Below are 21,406 nucleotides of genomic sequence, written 5' to 3' on the forward strand. Positions count from 1 at the left end.
AATCTACAACTGTTGTCTGTCTGTTTGTCACAAAATAACATTATACTGTTCATTGTAGGGCTGGAATACCACCATTCTCAAGATACACAGATTAACAGGAGAGATTAACTTGGTTTGCTCTTCAATAGAATCTCTAGATACGCATTACGTACAATATCGTGTTTCGTCCTACATCATTATGATGACATTTTCATCATTCGTGGATCTGATGACTTCATCACATCATGTGCGTACTTACACCATCAATACATTTCAGATATTTTTCATTTTCTAAAATACTTGTGTCCCACTACGACCTTGTAGTGGCATATATTCCTGCTTGGAAACGCTGGGGGTCATTACAAGTTTGGAGGTAGCCATGGTGCAAATAGCTACCTCCAAACTTGTCCGGTCCGGTCTGGCTGAATGGGGATTTACCGGGTCATTCCGACCTTGGAGGACCCGGTAAGTCCCCATTCAGTAAACCATTCCCCATTCCCATTTGAGCCCCGTAGGGCTCAATGGGAATGGGGAAGGTGCTAATTACGGGCCCGCAAATAGCAGGCCCATTATTAGAGCCCTGGTCCCTTAGCGGGACCCGCAAAGAACATGTGGTCAGACCACACGTCCTTTGCGGTTCCAGCTAAGGGAACTCGGAATTGGGCGTTGAGGGTTTACCGGCACCGGCATCCTTACCGTTGCCCATAAACCCTTACCGCCCAACTCGGAATGAGGCCCTCTGTCTCTTACCCTTTAGGTAAGTCTTCCTAGTCTTGTTCTAGATAGCAATTCTTTAGACTAAATTGATTTTCTAGTTATACTTCAATTAATTTCTCTATTGATTTTAGATACCACTTTTTACCAGCTTCTTACCAGCTTCTAATGATCCACTTCTAGTGTAATTTCTTCTTAAAGACTAAGCACTCACAATCTGGAAAATTGATCTGGTCAGGCACTTTATTTGTCTCAAGTTCAAGTTCTTTATTACATTCCGATTTCTCGACTAACAAATAAATCACAATGATAAATACAATCATCACACATAAAAGCTCAAAAAGTAAAATTAAAATTGTACACTGTGCAGGACTATAGTGCATCATAAAAGAGCTCTTGAAATATAATTGTATAAACAGGAAAGTAGTGTCATTGCAGTTCATTATTTAAAAAAGTGCCTCTCGATAAAACCTAATATTATAATCCTTAAAATACTAATTTAAAAATTCCTTATGTAAGTCAGACAAAGCAATACAAAATAGCCCAAGTTTTATCCTTTGAGGCAAGCAGGTTCAATCTGGCCAGCAGCACCAACCTACTACAATCAGGGGATTTATTGTCACAGATTTCAACACTACAGAGGGGAGTGACATGTAGACCTGCGTAAAGGTCCAGCGAAGGCAGTATCCCCTACTGCCCTCATGCTATCCTCCCAGCCCATCCTTATTGATCTCTGTTTTACCATGGAGACCAAGACAGCCAAGAAAGCCTAATTAGGAGCAGGGGCCTCGATAGGGGGGGGCTAAAGGGGCTATAGCCCCTGGTCTTTTGGTTGTAGCCCCGGATAGAATCTCAAGAGCTATAGCCAAAAGGCTAGCTAGCCCCCAGCCCCGACTGTTCCGACATTAGCCCCGGGTCTTTTCCAGACCTGGCAACACCCCCTGATTAGGAGGATCCCTATATGTACTACCCCAAGAATCCATTAGTTTGTACCCCCTCCTTACCCAACGTATCTAGAGGATGCAAGGGACCCCTCCATTTCCCCTACCACCTTCTTCAAATTAGGGTATTCCAAATGTCAGAGGCAGGTCTTCAGGAAATAACAAGCGAGTCTTAAGTTTCACCTCAATTTCAATAGTAGAGATCCCAAGTTCTCCAGAGCTATGGAGTTTGAATAACCCCAGATCCCGCTGCCATATAACAGCGTGTGTACTTTAGCTTTGTAAACAATGAGGCATTTATCCAACATGCGGCCACCGTACATATAATAAAATCTGAAAAACCGCCTAACTGGCCATTGGTTTTGGACATATTTAGTTTCAGGCCGTGGATGGATAAGTACTCTGCAGTATAAGACAAGCCGCTTTGCTACCCTCCTGGATACAAATCCAACTAAGCTGTATCATCAGGAAACAGGAGTGCTCAAAGGCAGCAATGAGGGGGGATTGACTCTAGCTCCCAGTGCCTCAGGAGTGAAATCTGAGAGGAACAGAATGAATAACAATGGGGCAAGAGCGCAGCCCTGCTTGACCCCTTTGTCTGTATGAAAAATTCCAGACAGCGATCCTGCAATTGGTGAACGCACTGACACATATGTGTCCTTGTAACAAAGTTGTAATAGGTTCAGAAACCCAGACCGTAACTTTAATGCTTCCAGTTTTTTCCATATTAAATGCCTTGGGATTACATCAAAACCTTTTCTAGGTAAAAAAAAACCATGTATAGCTTCCCACCTCTGATTGCACAGTATTTATTATTGTGTTTAGCCGCAAACAGTGGGAAATGGTGGAACGTCCTCTTCTGCTGGAGACAATTTTAACGACTTCAAATAAGTTTCCTGTTCCTTTATTCTAGATAAAAGGTATTTTGAGAAAACCATGCCCGGTATGTCAATTAAGGAAATCGGTCATGTGGGGTTTAATCACAGCCCAAACAAATATAACTGAAAGGCCAAGTTAGGCCTTAAAGCGAAATACATTTTTCTTATGGCTAGGCCCACTCGTGAAAAAAAAGCATGCCTTAAAACCTGCTAAATGTGCCTAGAAAATATAAATACAAGTATTTCTGCAGTTGACACACAGAACATTATAACATCAAAAAGGAACATCACTGTGGTGGCTGAGAGAAAAACTGCAGCATTTTTTTATTGAAACGGCTACACATCAAAATGCTGTATACACCGGCAATTAAGGAGACTGGGCGTCACATGTGAAAGTTAAAGCCAAGTAATATCTTTAATTTATCTTTAATTTAATGTGGCAAAGGTCCACCTTCCAACACAGAAGCTAATATTGTGTTAAATGGAAATGCACGTTGTGAGTGACCAAAATGAACTTTGAGGTCCCACTTGTAAATTTCTCCTGAGTTCTGAAAATATCAAAACTGTACATTTCGATTCTGGATTTGAGCCAGTTGCTGGGCAGAATGTTTGGACCATGATGAAAGGACTTTACACAGGCTTGGTCTTTGGTAGGAGAATTAAAATGACCATTAGCCATTGACAGGGGAGAGCTAATGGATTCATTGCAGACAATGTCAACAGTGCAGCCTTCAGACCCTGAACCACGTGGTTTCAAAGAAATGAAACCAAGAAATGGGATCTGTGATATGAAACTAAATGTTATATATGTTATATGTTATATATGTTAATTATGTGGCCATAGACATACATTGGAAATGTTATTTTAATCAGTAATTGATGAATGATTATACTTACAGACTCGGGACATATGTCATTGCTGATTTCAAGGCAGTGGTATTGCTATAATTGGCATGCATGTGTGACTTCAGGAATTTTAGTTACCACCTAAAATGTCCAGAATCTAAAAATTGGCAAGCTGATGGCTTGTTAAATTAGGCATCTGGATATAAAATTTCATATTCATAACTATTATACTTTGTGAAGAAAAGGGGGAAAAACCACAGCGTGCTCATGTTATAGCATGTTGAAATAAAAGTGAACTCTCCCGATCTGTCATTAGGAGGGGAATATTAATATCTATTTATTATGTCATTTATCAGTAAATTACTCAAATTCACCATGTAGGGACTTTTATTTAGGAAAAAACGTATTTTAAAAAATGTTACAAATGCAATTGATAGGAGGTGTGTACCTCTTCACTTCTCTTAAATCACAGAGCTCCCCTAACCTATTCGCAGGGAGGGGTTGCCTCTTGGGAGGAGAAAGAGAACAATCCTCCAATGGGAAAGTCAGCACCAATAAACTGGCACCTCCTAATTGTCATAATTGGAGGTGTGGCTTATACATTAAAAAGCACTTGCTCTATGCATTAAGGGGGATGAGAGACACAGAGAAAAGCTTCCTAAAGAAACAATCTTTGAGGGAGAGCTGCAAACATCTTCCAGGACTTGTCTTTAATCCACCTGAGAGTAGCATGAGACAGCTGCCCGACATCTGGGGTGGAGAGGCATTAACATTGAGAGACCTTAAACGTTGCTTGGGAGAGAGAAACTGGAAACCCAACAGCTGACGAAGCCTGATCCTTAAGGAGAGCCCGATATGGTGATGATCTCCGACTGAAGTGACCAGACCACAGACAGTCTAAGGTGGAGCCTAGCTGCCTACCCTGAGTACCCCAAAGAAGAGGTCCTTTGCAAGTACAACTGATCCATTTGAAGCCAAGTGTGTGGGGAATCTGCCTGCCTTAATATCTTCCCTTTAAAGGGGTTGGGGGTAGACTCTTAGCATATTTGACTGTATATTAATTTAATTAACTCCCAAATTGAATGACCATGAGGGACGTAGGAAGAATTTGAAACTTTCACCCTCTATCCTAATGGGAATAATGTTATAGCCACATAAAGTAATTGGGCTGTCCTGGCCACAAAAATGAAATTTGGAATCGTCACCATTCCCATACATTGCCTTTATGACAAAAAGGTCCTTGTCCCTAAAATGAATTTCTCAACTGATACGCCTTCCCAAAACGTACTTTTACATAAAAGGTATACTTATCCTAAAATGAAAATTCTAATTTCCACCATTCCTTAAACATTGTATTTAAAAAGAGGGGTTCCCTTGGCCCCAAACAAAGTTCCCAAACGGTCCCCACTTCCTAAGCCTGGCCTTTAAACAGAGGGTTGCTACATATCACTGATGCTTGGATTTTAGATGCTGAAGGGAGAGGCACTTTGAAAAGTGATACGAGTGTAATTTCCATTGAACAATATATGCTCTCTCCTGAGAGATTGTAATTGACCCGGCTAACAAAACAATTTTGGATTGTTTTGGTGTGAAAAGGAACCAGCATGTGATTTGCCACATGCATTTGTCCAAATCTGTGTTTTCAAAACTTCAAGCATTTTAGAATGTGCAGGAAATTAAATAAAGGACTGCATGCCCCATGTGTAACGTGTTGTCATATTAAACCTGTGCTTTGTTTTCACTGTAAACTTTATCAAGTACTATTGACCTGTTTGGTAAATAAAAGCTTTGTTGTCTGCCGCAAAGAAGGAGGCGTGTGTATCAAGTAAAGCCAATATTCAAAGGGCTTATAATTACAATAAATATATATAATTTTTATACCCTGGCCTGGTTCTTGGCTCACTGTTGGTACGGGGTGGGGGGAGATTTACGTGGCTCTATATGAGTCGTATATGCTAAAAACCTAAACAAATGATCATGAGGGCTCTTTGATTGCAATTGTAATTGGTTATTTATAATGCACTTAATACCCAGAGGTTTCAAAGTGCGGACCTGGGGATCGAACCTGTGTTGCTCCGTGTTGTCTTGCTTCTAAGGCGAGCACGTTGCCCCTGAGTCCTCCTCCCCGAGATTGGCAGAGGAACTCCGTAGCTCAAGGGTGGGCTCTTAATATATATCATTAGAGACTGTAAAAGTTAGGGTCATTAATGTCCCCTTTCTTAAAAATTGAGACAATAATACTGTGTGGCCATGAGCAATAAAAAACTAGAGTGACTAATTGAGTTGAAGAGTTTAAGAGGATCATTTGCCACCATTTTGAAAAACCCTTATTGATACTTATTGATATCTGAATGCTTTCCCAGAACAAATAGATTTCAGGGCCGAAACAATCTGCTTGAAATGGAACATAACTTCTTTGGCTATCAGATCCTCATCGGTTTCTAATGTCATCTGGACAGTGTCAACGAAGACTCCGTCAAAGTGGGAATTCCACGTCTCTAGTGTAATTTGCTCAGTCCTACTTTCAACCTAGGCTGCAAATCCCCTGTCCACCAGCTTCCAGAAATATTTACTATTATTATACTGAACTGCTGACTCCAATTTATCCTACTGTTTTATGACATCCTCCTGATTTTTCCTTTTGAAGAATTTGTTCTAACTTTTTTTAGTTCATGTAGGGATCCTGAATGGATGGTCCTTTCCTTGCTTAAATTAAACATTCAACTCTTCATCTGACTGTACTCTCTGGTGAGCCATAGAGCATCCCTAACTCAGTTGAAGTATGGCCATTTTTTACTATTGTTAAATTCACGTCTCAAATGAATGTTTTCTGTAAGCGTATCATGAATTGAGATCAATGTACCAAACAGGGCCTCACCTAGAATATGCTCTTTGAGACTTTCCACAATCAAAAAGTGTATAATCCCTTCAAATTCCTTCACGGTGAATTTCTTTAGTTGACTGGTGCCATCACTAAGTACTTGCGATTGGTTACCAGTCATTTGGTCGAAAAAAAAGGTCGACAGGACAAATGGTCGACACCATTTGGTCGAATTTTTTTTTCTTTCTATTTTCACTTTTTTTTTTTTTTTGGGAGGGTCCCCTCAACCCCCTTTTTTTTCTAAAAAACCCTTTTTTTCCCTAAACAAAAACCTAAAAAATATATATATAAACAAAAAAAAAATTCGACCATTTGGCTTTCGACCAAATTCCGTCGACCATTTGTCTTTCGACCAAATGTCTTTCGACCAAATGACTGGACAGCCTTGCGATTCAAATGCATTGTTTGTTGTGCATAGGTCACACCTTCAGTATCAATGGGAAGTGATCTCTTTCAGCAGAATTAATATTTTGAAGAGGGCTATTTGGGAAAATAGATAACAGTCGACTATAAAGATGTCAATAATTGAAGAGGACCTACCTCTTGTGAATGTTTGTCTCAGAGGGCATCATCTCGGTACCTGCCCTTAAGTTCTATTAGAGCCTATTTTCTTAAGAGGGAGCACAAAGTCCATCCTCATTCATCAGATTTGGGGTTAAGTGTGAGACCACTGGGGATCTCGCATGGTTCTTCCAGAAGTCACCCATTAAAATATTAATGGGTGACTCACCAAGCTCCACAGAATAACTGTTCGAATACATTCAGCAATTTTCTATTAAGAGTGAGACTTCCTCTCGGAGGTAAATACATGTTTATTAAACTCAAGCTTAGGTCAGAATCATGTCCCCTCAATTGGAGGGCCATTGTTTGATCATGGTCAGCTGAGAGCCTTATGATATGAATGGATCCACGTTACCAGGTCTCTCCTTGAATGACACTTAGTGCTTTTTTAGCTGGAGCGGAGAAACCGTTATAACCTGTCAGCCTGGGTTCATCCATCATTCATGTTTTCCTGAAGTAGAATGATATCAAATTGTCTAACAAAACTTAACCACTCTCATCTAGAATTGTGTCTCCTAATCCTGCTAAATTCCATGTGATTATGCTCAGGCCGGTAACAGTGTGTGCCCCAGTTGGGGCTACTGCTGTGATTGGGGAATGTGGCATATTCAGTTAAGAATAGGATCATAAGCTTGCCTGGAAAGAGTTGTGGTATTATCAGCATGCTGTAGAAATGATTCAAGACGTGCTGGCGCAAGATCTCAAATAGGAGGGGAACAAAGAGGGAAAATGGGAGGGTTCCTTACCTGACGCCACGCCCAAACTTTGGAAGACGATGTCACAATGTCCGCATGAGTTTGCACCTCTGCCCACTGCCCCAGATGCCAACACACACTGTGACCATGCTCCACCTGTGAAACCAGGCCGCATCCCGCCCAAGACACGCTGCAGGAACCAAGACAGAGCTGGGACCGATCGCATGGAGCAGCTCGACTAAGCGCTTCGCAACCTAAGCTGCCATTGTTAGAGATGATATGACAACATAGCCACGATAGACAGAAACACATGTGCTGCCGTGCACCTGGATCATTCACACACCAATCCACACATGGAACACACTCAGTGCTATGACTTAGCAGACCACACACACTCACAGACGTGCATCGTTATTATTTTCCACATAGGCCAGCAACTGCATCGCAGAAACGCAAGAAGCCGGAAGAGTTCGTGTACATGCTTGCAGAGGTTTCATGCTACTAACCCTAAGGATAAGACCCTATAGATGGACTGATGCACAAGGAATCACCCTACACACCACACCTCCTCGCCTATGAACATTATGCCATGACATACAGCCCAAGCTGAAGTACGCCTCAGAATAAAACTGACAGGCCAGAAGCGGCTTATAGAGACTACGGAGCAACAAGATGCTGAGCACGCAGAACAGCCCCTGGCTGGAACCACTTCAGCCAAGGTCACAATGTTGCAGCCCACATTCTGCACAATCCAAGCCAAGATGACACCCGCCACCGCTGTGACTATCCAAAGAAAAATACAAATCAAATCACCGTAATTCTGCCTCATCCATGGTCTAACACGTGACCTGGCCGACCTGATATAATGGCAAGTTCCAAAGACTGAAAAAGCACTAGTGTCCCACGTCTAGGACCCCTCTTGCAACAAAGTTGTAACAACTCACACACAGGCAAAGCTGGGAAAGGAGCACTCTAACGGGGGTAGCAGAACCTGTCCATTGTCTTTTACTGACACATAGTCATACATTGTTGCCAACAACAGGTACATCGCGGGCTGGGAACGACGATGGTCCCAGGCTTGGGGGTTCACTGATGGACCAATCAGGGCACGGGGGGCTAACCACTGACAACCATACCACACAACCAATCACTAACCCACCTCCATGTATCATTTTTGGAGTAACAATTTCTAGGGACGAACCAAGCATACCACCTGACCTCTGATCCACCAATAACCCTTTTCATTATATGGTCCTATACTGATCCTACCACTCGGGGATCCAACCCGGAGTGGCGATAGGTTTGGGGATGAGATTTTGCATGTGACGCAAACTGTACGATCACACAGGTAGAAAAAGGGACCGCAAGCCCAACTCGGAGGAGAAGTTGCCTCGAACCTATGCTCCATGTATTTTTCCCTGCTTGTTTCTCCTAATAAACAGCAGTAACTTATTGTTCTTGTATGGCCCCTCTACTTCTTTGGGACGCAGAAGGAGTTAGGGCCTTCCGAGAGCTGGAGGTCCGTGGACCCCAGGTACGGCTCTGCCGACCACCAGAAATTACTGTAACACGTGGAAGCAATAGGCATCAAGTTTTTTCAGCCTCAAGGGTTCAGGCTGAGTGAAAAGAACCGAAGCGTAAAACCAAGCATCATGTTGATGGTACTGTCTGGCCTTGACAGTGAGGAACATTTCAATACCAAGAACCATCAGCGGTTTCTTGCATTGTGACATGTAGTGCCTCAACTATAGATTATTCAAACCAAATTGCACACTGCAACCCCCACAAAACATGCATTTTGAAAGGATGCGTACTGAAGAAAACACCTTAAGAGAAATATCCGACACTCCCAGAATTGTGTGCAGTGTGCTAAGTAAGGCACGCTTTTATGAGTTTTTGTTACCATGTGTCTTTCCCTTAAAAGTGCAGATCAGATTGAGTTGTCTCCAGTCTTCAAGGAAGTCCGGGAATCAGTTGCCTTCGGTCTTGAGGGCATCTTAACTTCCCTGTTACTAACATGATTTGGGGCCCTGGCTTGTGTAGCTTTTATGGTAGCCTTTTTTTGCTGATGGAGCAAGATAATGTTTCTACTTCCCAATGAGGCTCTTGTAATTTTCTAACCCCGTTTTTACCTCAGATTGTAGATAATGTTTCGCCAGCATACCCTTGCTAGTTACATCTGGTAATAATCTTTTAAGAATTATATAATTACAGTGGACCGCCTGTGCTTGCACAGGGATACTAACTGGCAGTGAAGTAGCAGCGACACCATGGCAAGAAACAATCCTGGAGTCAAGAGTGTTAATGGGAGGAGGTCCAGCCATCACAGGGTTTACCTGAGCATGACTTGCTGTATGATTAGTGATGACAGTCCCTCTGTAGCAAGGGGTTGCCAGCCTACATGCCAAAGCATCTTGTGAAGAGCCATGCAAATGCAGTGCTTTGGTACCTATGCCTAAAGGGTGCAGGCATATTCATTTCTCCAAAGTTCTCAGAAGCTTATCCTATAGGGATTGTTTGTTAATTTTTACGTTGCTAGAGACTAGCAACCCTAACAAGGCCATGATTTCAATGAGTCTTGAGTCCAAAAGAGCTACATGCACCATACTAGCCACTGCAAAATCATCAATATTCCCAACGTAGCTTGCGAAGTATTGGAAACAGAGGTTGGGGACAAAATGTAATTTTCTCACTAAGTCAATTTAAATTCTCATGCCAGGCATTATTCATTAATTTTTTTGATAGAAATTCATATATATATATATGGTATGATATGGCATTTGTAACACACCTATACACAAGTGTTTAACATATACACATATGATATGTTACTTTGGTATCCAGTGATAAAGTCACCTGTGAAATGGCCCCCAGGAGTCATCTCCCCACAATGGCACCCCAAGCAAGAAAATCAAGCATTTTTCCCAAATATTCTACAACAGGAGTATATAATAATAAATTATCCTTAAAATAATTGAAACATTCTAGATGAAAGGGGATATCTTGATAGTATTACTTTATCTTCCATAATATTTTACTTTAACCCATTGACCATCAAATGGCAGGTAGCTGTGTCTTCTGAAAATCCACAGTGCTTGCAGTCAATAGTGAGAAGGCCTAAGGAATCTCCCCCCTAAGATTGTGAAAGCAAAAAGAAGATATCGAGGCTGAGTACCCCAAAGGGAAATACACCAAACGCGGGTTCAAAAGATACACAGATCTTTATTCTACAACTGAACAGTTTCAAAGGACAAAGCAACAGATAGCTATCAGGCCCTCAGTACAACACAGCGAATACCAGCCCTGTTCGGTGTACTCAGTGAGTGGGTCTGTACAGTAAAATAGTCGTGCCTTTTATACCGTGTATAATCTGATGTTCAGCCCACTTGCAGGTTAATGAATCTCGGATCTAGGGTTCGTGCCAAGCTCGTTCCTAATTTATGCATCTATACATTTAGGGGTTATCCTTAATACATTCGCCGACAAGTTACAATAGCAACAGTGTGTCTTCGGATTTCACGTTGAGCCTTCGCACATATCTTTATACAATATAGTAAAAAAAGTGTTCACATGAGATGCTCAAACAGTATTGTGCACGATATATCTTCATGGATTAGCTTTGTTGGCACAGGTAATCCTCTATACACAGGTCCACGAAGGACAAGGTCTCAGTACATGACCCTAACATTTGGCCTGCAGGCAGTTTACACATTAACTTGTACACAGAGGTCAAGACGGCCATGTTACATTCAAAACGACACTGTCCACCATCTTAGAACACAGGGTGAGTTTAGAGAGAGAATCTAAAATGGCGATGAACCTAAAATGGCAGCTAATACTGATCTAAGGTCAGGACCCTGCAACGCGGACTTCTTCGCAGAGCGACTGGACTTAGGCCAATATATATAATAAAGGTGGCACAATATGGTTTCCCGTTCGACAAACCCTCCTTTTGGCCTAAGCCAATCACTAAACTTTACGAACAACTCCACGTCTCAACGTCGATACACCCTGAATCACCATCCAAGATATCAATTGCCATTAGATCGGTTACTAGGATTTCCTTCAGCACATATTCATTGGAGTTCTTGTCTGGGGCGTATACCTTGTGTCCTAATGTACCCATTGCCTGTGCGCAACATCCTCCTAACATCAAACATATACCAGGAAGACACTGTATATAGAAGCAAAGAAACAGCAGGATTCCTAAAATAATCAACAAGACCGAGAGTAGCTTCCAACCCCAAGATAGCAAGAAGTTCCAGAACCAGGCGCTAAGATCCCAGTTCCCTTCAGGAACATGCACTTCTGAACTTAAGACATGCAAATTCTGTATTGCTTTGAAAATAGTTGGGGAAGAGTCTGGCACGAAAACACAGCAAGTGGACCCCACTAATTTACATACCCCTCCACGTTCAGCCAGGAAGACATCTTATGCCATCCGGTTCTGAAGTGCTACCAACCTTATTGCTTTCTGTTCTAAAGTCATATTGTAGAGTATGTCAGTGGTCCGGTTGATGGTTCTCTTCAGCACTCTCGCTAGTCTCCTGATATCTTCAGAGTTCATTATTTGTCCCCAAAATGGCAAAAGGACTTAGCTACATCGGCCAGAATTTGCGCTGAAGTGTCACCATCCTCGTCCCGCCGTGGACGAGCCTTTGAAACCTCTACATTACTGGCTATGAATACCCCGGGTAACAGGATCCCTAAATAACAAGTTCCCTGCCAATCCCTGGGTAACCATGGAAATGCTACATTACCGCAAACAAAGTAGACAGGTTTGCCTACATACAAAGGTCTGTCTTCCCCAGTCAGATTCGCAACATTGGCACAATCACCCATTGACTGAGTACAATTCCTCTGTATGCAGAAAGAAACTGAATTGGGGCTATGGTTAACAGTGTAGGAGGGAGGCGTGGCATCCTTATTGCCATTTGAAAGAAATCTAGGATTGAAATGGACGAGACAGTCTTTCAGAAGGCCTAATAGAAGCAACATTAGGCTTACTCCTATTTGCGAAGAGCGAGCATCCCAAGGGAGTTAGAACACGTTTTTCAAACTGATTCAAATTAGTCCCATCAAAGTTCCCTGAGATGCTATCGTTCCAGCGACCAAAGAATAGTGCTCTAAGAGAAGCATAGCATGCAGTTGTCAAAGTTAGAGGATGAATATACCAACCTAGCCCCTTATCCCCGTGTTGTGGTAAATGTGAGCAGACCCAACAGTTGGACTTATTAAAGATGGCATGTGTAGCATTCATGATGAGTAATAGCGTATTGTTATGGTATCTCTGTCTATGCTGAGAGTCCCTAGGAGATAGAGTGTGCAGATGCAGGAAAGGAGTAGAAACAGTTGGTACATTTTTAGTCGGCAACATGTTCTCAAGCGGATGTACTTCTTCTAGATACCAGAAGCCCAAAACAATGACTATTATAAAACCAATTAACATTATCACAAAGCAGCAGTACATTTTCGGGGCCCAATTAGTTAAATGTTCATTCCCATAACTGGTCACACAGTCTTTTCCCTTTTCCATACGAGCGGGAGCGGTTGCAGGCATTGTAGTCTTCAAATGAAAAAACACCAATGTATTTAGCTGGCGACCTCCAGGAAGAGCGTTTTCTTAGTCCTTCCACAAACCCTAGCCAACAGAATCCCCTTTTTCAGACAATTGATCAGGCCAAAAAAGCAAGCCCTTGATGACTTTCTTCTTCTCCGAGGGCGCAGCTGAACCGTGCCGTAAGTCTATTTCCTTGTACGTAGATCGTACTGGCGATTCCTGGTACTGATTGATCCGTGAACAACGTGTCGTCACTTCCCACTGGAAGCAGCGAATGAGCAGAAGCAAGGTTCGAGACGCAATTGGGGATCGCCTCGGGATAAAAAATGGTTGAAGAGTATGGGGGTGGAATGGTTGTGTCCCCAGACCTCACAGGATCAGGGAGAATCCCCGACACACTTTCGATGCCAGTTACTGCTTCGGGATCGTTGGTTACAGTACTGGTGAGGGGTTCTGTTTCTTCTGTATCGTATGGCACTGGGTGTGGAATTTTCTTGGTGTGTGTCGCGTGGATCCAATTTTTCCGGCCTGCCACTCGCACCGCCGTCTGTGTTACCAGTAGGACCTGGAAGGGGCCCCGCCAACGAGGTGCAAGGCAAGACGATCACTCGAAGGCCTTTACAAAGACCCACTCCCCAGGTCGTATGCTGTGAACGGGGCCCTCGTATCGTACAGGTAAAGCCTCTCGCACCTGGTGATAAATCAAATACAAACTTTCAGTCAACTGGCTACAGTAATCAGAAAGAAGTACATTTTCAACATTTCTGAAGGAACGACATTTTGTAATGTTCCAGATATTAGCAGGCCTCCCCATTACTACCTCAAAGGGAGAGAGCCCAGTCTTAGTTTGAGGGGGTGTACGCATTGATAACAACATGATCGGTAAGGCGTCCGGCCATTTTAGTTTGGTGCTGGCACATGTCTTAGCGAGCTTGTTTTTGATGATGACGTTGTGTCTTTCCACCAGTCCGGCACTCTGAGCGTGTCTGGCCAAATGGAACCGTTTATCGATCTGTAATCCCGCGCATATCTGCAGAATTACAGCAGCGATAAAATGTGGACCATTGTCCAACCAGATGACTCTTGGTAGCCCGAACCTTGGGAAGTATTCTTTTAACATAGTTTTTGCAGTAGTCATGGCTGTAGCGTCTTTAACAGGAAAAGACTCAACCCATTTGCTAAAAGCACAGATGACAACTAACACGTACTTCAGGTTGTTACATCGTTCCATTTCAATAAAATCAAAGTGTATAACCTCAAAGGGGACAGAAGGTAGACCAAAACCTCCCCTAGGAGTTGATGTGCCCTTTTCCACATTATGCTGCAAACAGATCATACACCCCTGAACGAAGCATTCAGCTACTTTATAGATTTTATCGTGTACCCATACTTTTCCCAACATTTTTGTGCTCTTGCGGGCACATGTATGTGTGGGACCATGAGCCATAACAACCATCATCATAATGTACGTGTCAGGAAGTAGCCATTTCCCTTCAACTCGGTCCAACCAACATCCATCATCATCGAGTTTCCCCAAGCCCTCAGCCCATTTCTTAGACTCTTCTAATGTGGCATCGGCTTGGATATCCCTTACAGAACCAACACCCTCATCCATTGTACAGGCATTTGTGGCTTCCCTCGAAGTATACATGTCTGAAGAGAGATCAGTGGCAGTCTGTTTAGCTATCTGGTTAGCAAAAGCGTTCCCTTTTCCTACATCATCTACAATCTTTTGATGCGCTGCGCATTTTACGACAGCTAACTGAGTAGGGAGTGCAAGCGCTGAGAGTAGTCGTACTATCAGAGAGCCATGCTGGATCTTTGTATCATGTGAAGTTAAGAACCCTCTTTCTGACCAAAGTCTCCCAAAGTTGTGAACCACCCCAAAGGCATACTGATTGTCAGTGTATATATTCACAATAAGCCCTTCAGAAAGTTCACAGGCTCGGGTCAATGCTATAATCTCTGCGGCCTGCGCAGAGTTATACGTGACTCTTGGTTTTCACGACCATGCTCAATGGAGTGATTGCATAAGCTGCTGTGGATGTACCATCCGGAAGTTTGAAGCAGGAGCCATCGCAAAACAGCTCCACTTGTGGACTGTTCAAAGGAGCATCTTTTAGATCAATTCTACCCTTTGTCTCTTGTTCGGTAGTGTAAAGGCAGTCATGTGACTCTTCGTCACTGCAAGCAGTACCTTGGGGGAAAGGTAAGAGTTCAGCCGGATTAAGAACACAACAACTCTTAATTTGAATGTGTGGTGCAAACAAGATCAATTCATATCTCGTCAACCGTGCGGAAGTGAGGTGTTGCGTTTGAGTTCTGTTCAGTAGAACATCTACAGAGTGAGGTACCATCAGGGTTAAAGCATGGCCTAGGACCATTCCCTCACTCTGTTTTACAGATGCAGCAGTAGCAGCGACAGCTCGCAAACATCTTGGCAAAGCGCATGCTACAGGATCAAGGGCGGAAGAAAAGTAACCGCATGGCCTTTTCTTCCCTCCATGTTCCTGCATTAATACAGCCAAAGCACATCCATCACATTCATGCACAAACAACGCAAAGGGCCTCATTACGACCCAGGCGGTAAGTTACCGCCTGGGTCGTACCTTTACCACCATGGCGTAAACTACATTTACGCCATGGTGGTTGGCGGACACACTGCCCCATTCCGAGGTGAGTGGGGCGGTAAGTCCCCATTAACCCATTTACCCTTCCCCATTCCCATTTTTGCCCCATAGGGCATAATGGGAGTGGGGAAGGCGTTAATTACGCCACCGTAAATTACGGTGGCGTAATTAACAACAAGGTCCCTTAGCGTCATGGATTTTAGAACCTGCTAAAAGCAGGTGTTAAAACCTCCATGGCGCTAAGGGACCTCGGAATCAGGCGGTAAGGGTCGGCGCTGTTTACGCCACCGTAAACCCCTTACCGCCTGGGTCCTAATGAGGCCCAAAGACTTTTTCATAATTTGGTGTGCCCAAAACCGGTGCCGAGCACAATGCAGTCTTGAGTAAATCAAATGCACGCTGGTACTCCATGTTCCACGGCAATGACGAAGAAATGCCCTTCTTCGTCAGAGCCAACATCGGCTTAATCGTTAATGAAAAGTTGGGGATCCACTGCCTACAGTAAGAAGCCATACCTATCAAGGCTCTAACTTCTTTCTGTGTATTTGGGACAGACATGCTAGAAATGAGTTTTATCCATTCAGGCGTCAATCTTCTACCCTCCTTGGACAGGAGATAGCTTAAATAGGCGACCTCCTGACAACAATATTGAAACTTTTTAAGCAAAGCTTTGTGTCCATGTTTAGCCAGGTGAATAAGCAACAACACAGTGCCCTCCTTACATGTGCTCTTTGAGTCAGCGGCTAACAACAAGTCATAAACATATTGGAGCAGTGTATAAGTAGAGGTCAACTCAAGGGTATCAAGCTGCTCTTTCAAAGCCCTACTATAGATGCTAGGACTTTCCGTGTAACCTTGTGGTGCACGGGTAAATGTGAAGGAATGTCCCCCTAAGGTGAACGCGAACAAGTATCTACTATCCTTGTGTATAGGAACACTAAAGAAAGCATTCTTTAGATCCACAACACTAAAGTGAGTAGCTGAAGCCGGGATCATAGTCAATATCATCGTCACATCAGGCACAATTGGAAATTGTGGAGCGACAATCTTATTGATGGCACGTAAATCAATTATGAAACGAAAAGGAATTGCATTATTGCCTTTTTTGTACACGGGCAAAATCAGACTATTGCATAAACTACCTGCAATTTCCTCAATCACCCCTCGATGCACAAAATCAGAGACAATGCATTTCAAAGCTTGCTCACCCTCGACTGAAAACTTATATTGTGGAATACGTGGCAACTTTACTCCATGTTTCAAGACAATTTTAACAAGCTCAGTTTGCGAAACACCGACATCATTGTCGTCGATAGCCCACAAACACTCCGGAGCATCTCTAAATTCCGGCGGCAAAGGTCTAGTCAAGAATTGAGAGACAGAAAGTTGCTCTGGTGAAATCGTCAAACGCACTCCATCAGAGGAACAATGAATTACCACATTTAATTCCTTCAACAGATTCAACCCCAGCAAATTCTCTCCACAATTCGAAGTCAAAAGGGATGGACAACGGTCCGTAAAGGGACCCAAAAAAATAGGTACCGGCGAAGAAACTGGACAGACAACTGGTGTGCCAGAAAACCCTACAGAAACGTTAGTTTGCCCTGACAGTGGAATGTTTGGAACCCGAGAATGATTAATGGAACACTTCAATGCCCCTGTATCTATCAAGAATAGATGTTTCCTATTTCCCACTATCATTTCAACGTAGGGACCTTTCTGATTAACGGGAATAGGCGTCGGTTCCAAACCCTGCTTCGGGCAATCCTAACGAAACAGAATATCGTCAAAAGGAAGTTCTTCAGATAAATATGCAGCGGAAGGATGATCGAATATGTTTCTAGTATCGACACTTGGTGCCTGATTATCCTGTGAAAAAGGTTGCTGTGAATCTTTTGCAAACTGACCTCTACCAGGAAACCCTACACCCAGCGACCTCTGGGTCGTCAACCCATATTCCCAGATGTGTTATTTGACCACTGTCGAAGGACCGGGCATTGTGCACGCCAATTACCCTCTTGCCTACAATAGGCACACTGGTTAATGTTTACAGGACCCAAGGGCACATTTCCTTGTGGAACATATTGACCTCTCATTTGTGAATTACCCCCTCTAGGGCCTCTAACAAATTGCTGTAATAATACTTTTGTCTTCAAATCGCCTTTTCTCTTTTCGACTCTTTCCTTTTCATTATTGACACGATTCTCATAGTACTGAGCCATGTGTAGTACTTCTGATTGAAACTTCGCTTGCCAAGCGCTCTGAGAAGACATCATTTGCGACTGGATGTCAGGCAGCAATCCACACACAAATTTGTCTACGAATAATCTTTTCCCAGACTCACTCTGTGCCTAAGTCTTATCCACTGAAATCCGAGAATACCTGTTCGAACCGATTAAAGAACTCGGTAGCCCCCTCAGACTTCCCTTGGACACAGGCAGTAAACTTGTCCCAGATAATGCTTTTTTCGGGAATTATAGTTTTCAATTTAGCAACGATTCTGTCAGGTAAAGTTAATATCACCTGAGGCGGTCTTTCGCAAGCTGGACTTTCTCCACCGAGTCTAATTATGTTGGCCCATGTATCTCCTAACCCTGCTACGTCATCTATTGTCCTAACCCGCTTCCACAAATCTACGTGCAGGAGTACAGGAAATAACAGATCAATATCACTTAAAGTGAATACTGAGGACTACAAGACTGACTCTATTTATTTATAGAACCCTGTCAGATTTTTCCTAATGTCAGGAATAGATTGCCTAATGGTGTTCACTTCCTGTCTTGAGAACGGGAATGAATGAACTGCGACACATAATGTGCAGGTATTTCATAGGCTTGCGCACCTGTTCCGACATCTGCTGGAACCTTGACTTTTTGGACAAGTGTCGGGAGAACCTCCCTCATAGGCAACTGAGAAGTAGGCAACTCCGAACGCTTACTAAGCAACAGAGCTAAATCGAGCGCTAAAGCAGTCGAAGAAGTGTCAAATGAAAAAGCTCTCTTATAAATACCCAATACCTCTGCGGGGCAACAAATCTTTCTTTTTACACACTCATCCTGTAGGTATTCTACCATTACCTGTATCACTTTCCTCTGCATTTCTGGTGTATACTGACTATACGTGTCATATACTTCAACTGGAGTTATCAACGTGTCTGAGATCCATCTAATCGTGTCTTTCGTGCAAATAGAAGGAATAGTTTCTGCACATACATACTATCTTCATCTTCATCCTCATTCTGTAAACTTTCCAACTCCTTTCTATACTCAAATACCCTCTCAACATGCTCTTGTACTTTCTCCGCAGTGTCTCTAGAAAACGCTAAAACCCTTGTGGGAGGTCTGTATTGTTTAACCTGTCCCACATTACACACAAATGAATCCCTAGTCCCTCAACAAAAACATTTTTCTCAAGAAAATTGTCCGTATTAGAAAGTGTGGCAAAAACATAAGCTCGATCACCCTTCTCCATACAATGCTTTGCCCACATAATCAACTCATGTTTCTTCTCTGGAGGTACAGTATTGCGAGTAACAACCCTCGATCCCACTCCCTGATCTACTACAAGCGGTACAGGACCACTTGGAAGAGGGAGAGTAGGCGAGTTTAACGGAGGAATTAACACTGGTGCAATGGGAAACAGTGGAGGAGCAGGTGGAGGAGCAACTACGAAAGGAGGACCGACAAATGGAGGAAGAGGAACAGCAGGAGGAAATGATAGGAGCAGCAGGAGGATCAGGAGGAGGAACAACAGCAGGAAGAGGCAAACCAGCAGGAAGAGGAACATACGGAGGTGGCGCAGTGGCACCAGGCCTTCCTTCATTTAACAATTTATCGATAAGTTCATCGGAAACATGAAAGTCTTTAGGAGGATACATTTTCTGGATACCAAGTGAGAAAGCTCTATCTATATTCCTAGCTGACTCAGACTGTTTATCTTGGTCATACAACAACTCTTTTTCGGCATTCGTCTTATCACTGTAAAGCTTCTCTCTTCCAATTCTGTAACACGTCAAATGCTGCATGTCTAGCCTTTTTCTTTAATAATATAGATTCTAAATACTCAATACGAGGGATTTCAAAACTACCATTGATTGGCCACTGAAGTTCGGAAGCATGTCTAGTTTGTCTGTGCCAAATATCATTAAACACTATACTACCAATGCCATGCTTACAGTACATAGTACAAGCCGGCAACCCCTCCTGTGATGCCGGACGGCTAAATTCCAAAGATTGTCTGTCACTGCGGAATAACGCCCTGAAGCAGGCAGACAATTTCCCAGGCATATCAGAAAACTGGTGTTACCTGGTACAAATTAGCAGGATACTTAAGAATCGGGTCACAACTCACCTGATCAAGCCTAAGGAGGTCCGATCGGATTTCAAAGTTTTCTCTAACAAATGTTACCTCGTGTTTGGTGATTTCGGCAAATCTGCCCGCCTCGATAAGTGGACCCTCATCAAGATGCCGACTCGGACCGCGTGCTCACCGTCCTGGGATCGGGCCGTGCAGCGCTGCTGAGGTGTCGCTTCTCATTCAGGAAAGGGGCCCCTTTTACACTGTCTGATCCCGGTTCGATAGCCGCGTCAACCTTCAACGAGCTGGCATCAATCTTGAGGGTCCCTATTTGGGCGCCATCTGTGAAAGCAAAAAGAAGATATCGAGGCTGAGTACCCCAAAAGGAAATACACCAAATGCGGGTTCAAAAGATACACAGATCTTTATTCTACAACTGAACAGTTTCAAAGGACAAAGCAACAGATAGCTATCAGGCCCTCAATACAACACAGCAAATACCAGCCCTGTTCAGTGTGCTCAGTGAGTGGGGCTGTACAGTAAAATAGTCGTGCCTTTTATACCATGTATAATCTGAGGTTCAGCCCGCTTGCAGGTTAATGAATCTCAGGTCTAGGGTTTGTGCTGAGTTCGTTCCTAATTGATGCATCTATACATTTAGGGGTTATCCTTAATACATTCGCCAACAAGTTACAATAGCAACAGTGTGTCTTCGGATTTCACGTTGAGCCTTTGCACATAACTTTATACAATATAGTAAAACAAGTGTTCACATGAGATGCTCAAACAGTATTGTGCACGATATATGTTCATGGATTAGCTTTGTTGGCACAGGTAATCCTCTGTACACAGGTCAACGAAGGACAAGGTCTCAGTGTCATGACCCTAACATTTGGCTTGCAGGCAGTTTATACATTAACTTGTACACAGAGGTCAAGATGGCCATGTTACATTCAAAACGACACTGTCCACCATCTTAGAACACAGGGTGACTTTAGAGAGAGAATCTAAAATGGCGGATGAACCTAAAATGGCGGCTAATACTGATCTAAGGTCAAGACCTTGCAACGCAGACTTCTTCGCAGAGCGACTGGACTTAGGCCAATATATATAATGAAGGTGGCACAATATGATTTCCCGTTCGACAAGATGATGTGCCTACTGATGTTGTTGAAATATTTGGACAACTCATGCATGGGCCTGAACTCCTAAGCCAGGATGAGGAGGTGTTGCTCCGGTTTATGTCAGAGGTTGAGCAAGAGGAAGAGACTTTGTGGTTGTCTGGTGTGACCATGGCACAACAGCCAGATGCCTGGGACAGTACCAGAGATAGTGCCACATGTCAGTCAAGAGTTAAATGTGCCTTTCTCTGGAGTGTTCGCAGCTCCACTGTGTGCATCTGTGTATGCACTGTTGCCAACAACT

The sequence above is a fragment of the Ambystoma mexicanum genome, chromosome 1q (assembly GCF_040938575.1).
Source record: "Ambystoma mexicanum isolate Mex_15411 chromosome 1q, UKY_AmexF1_1, whole genome shotgun sequence".
NCBI classification, from domain to species: domain Eukaryota; kingdom Metazoa; phylum Chordata; class Amphibia; order Caudata; family Ambystomatidae; genus Ambystoma; species Ambystoma mexicanum.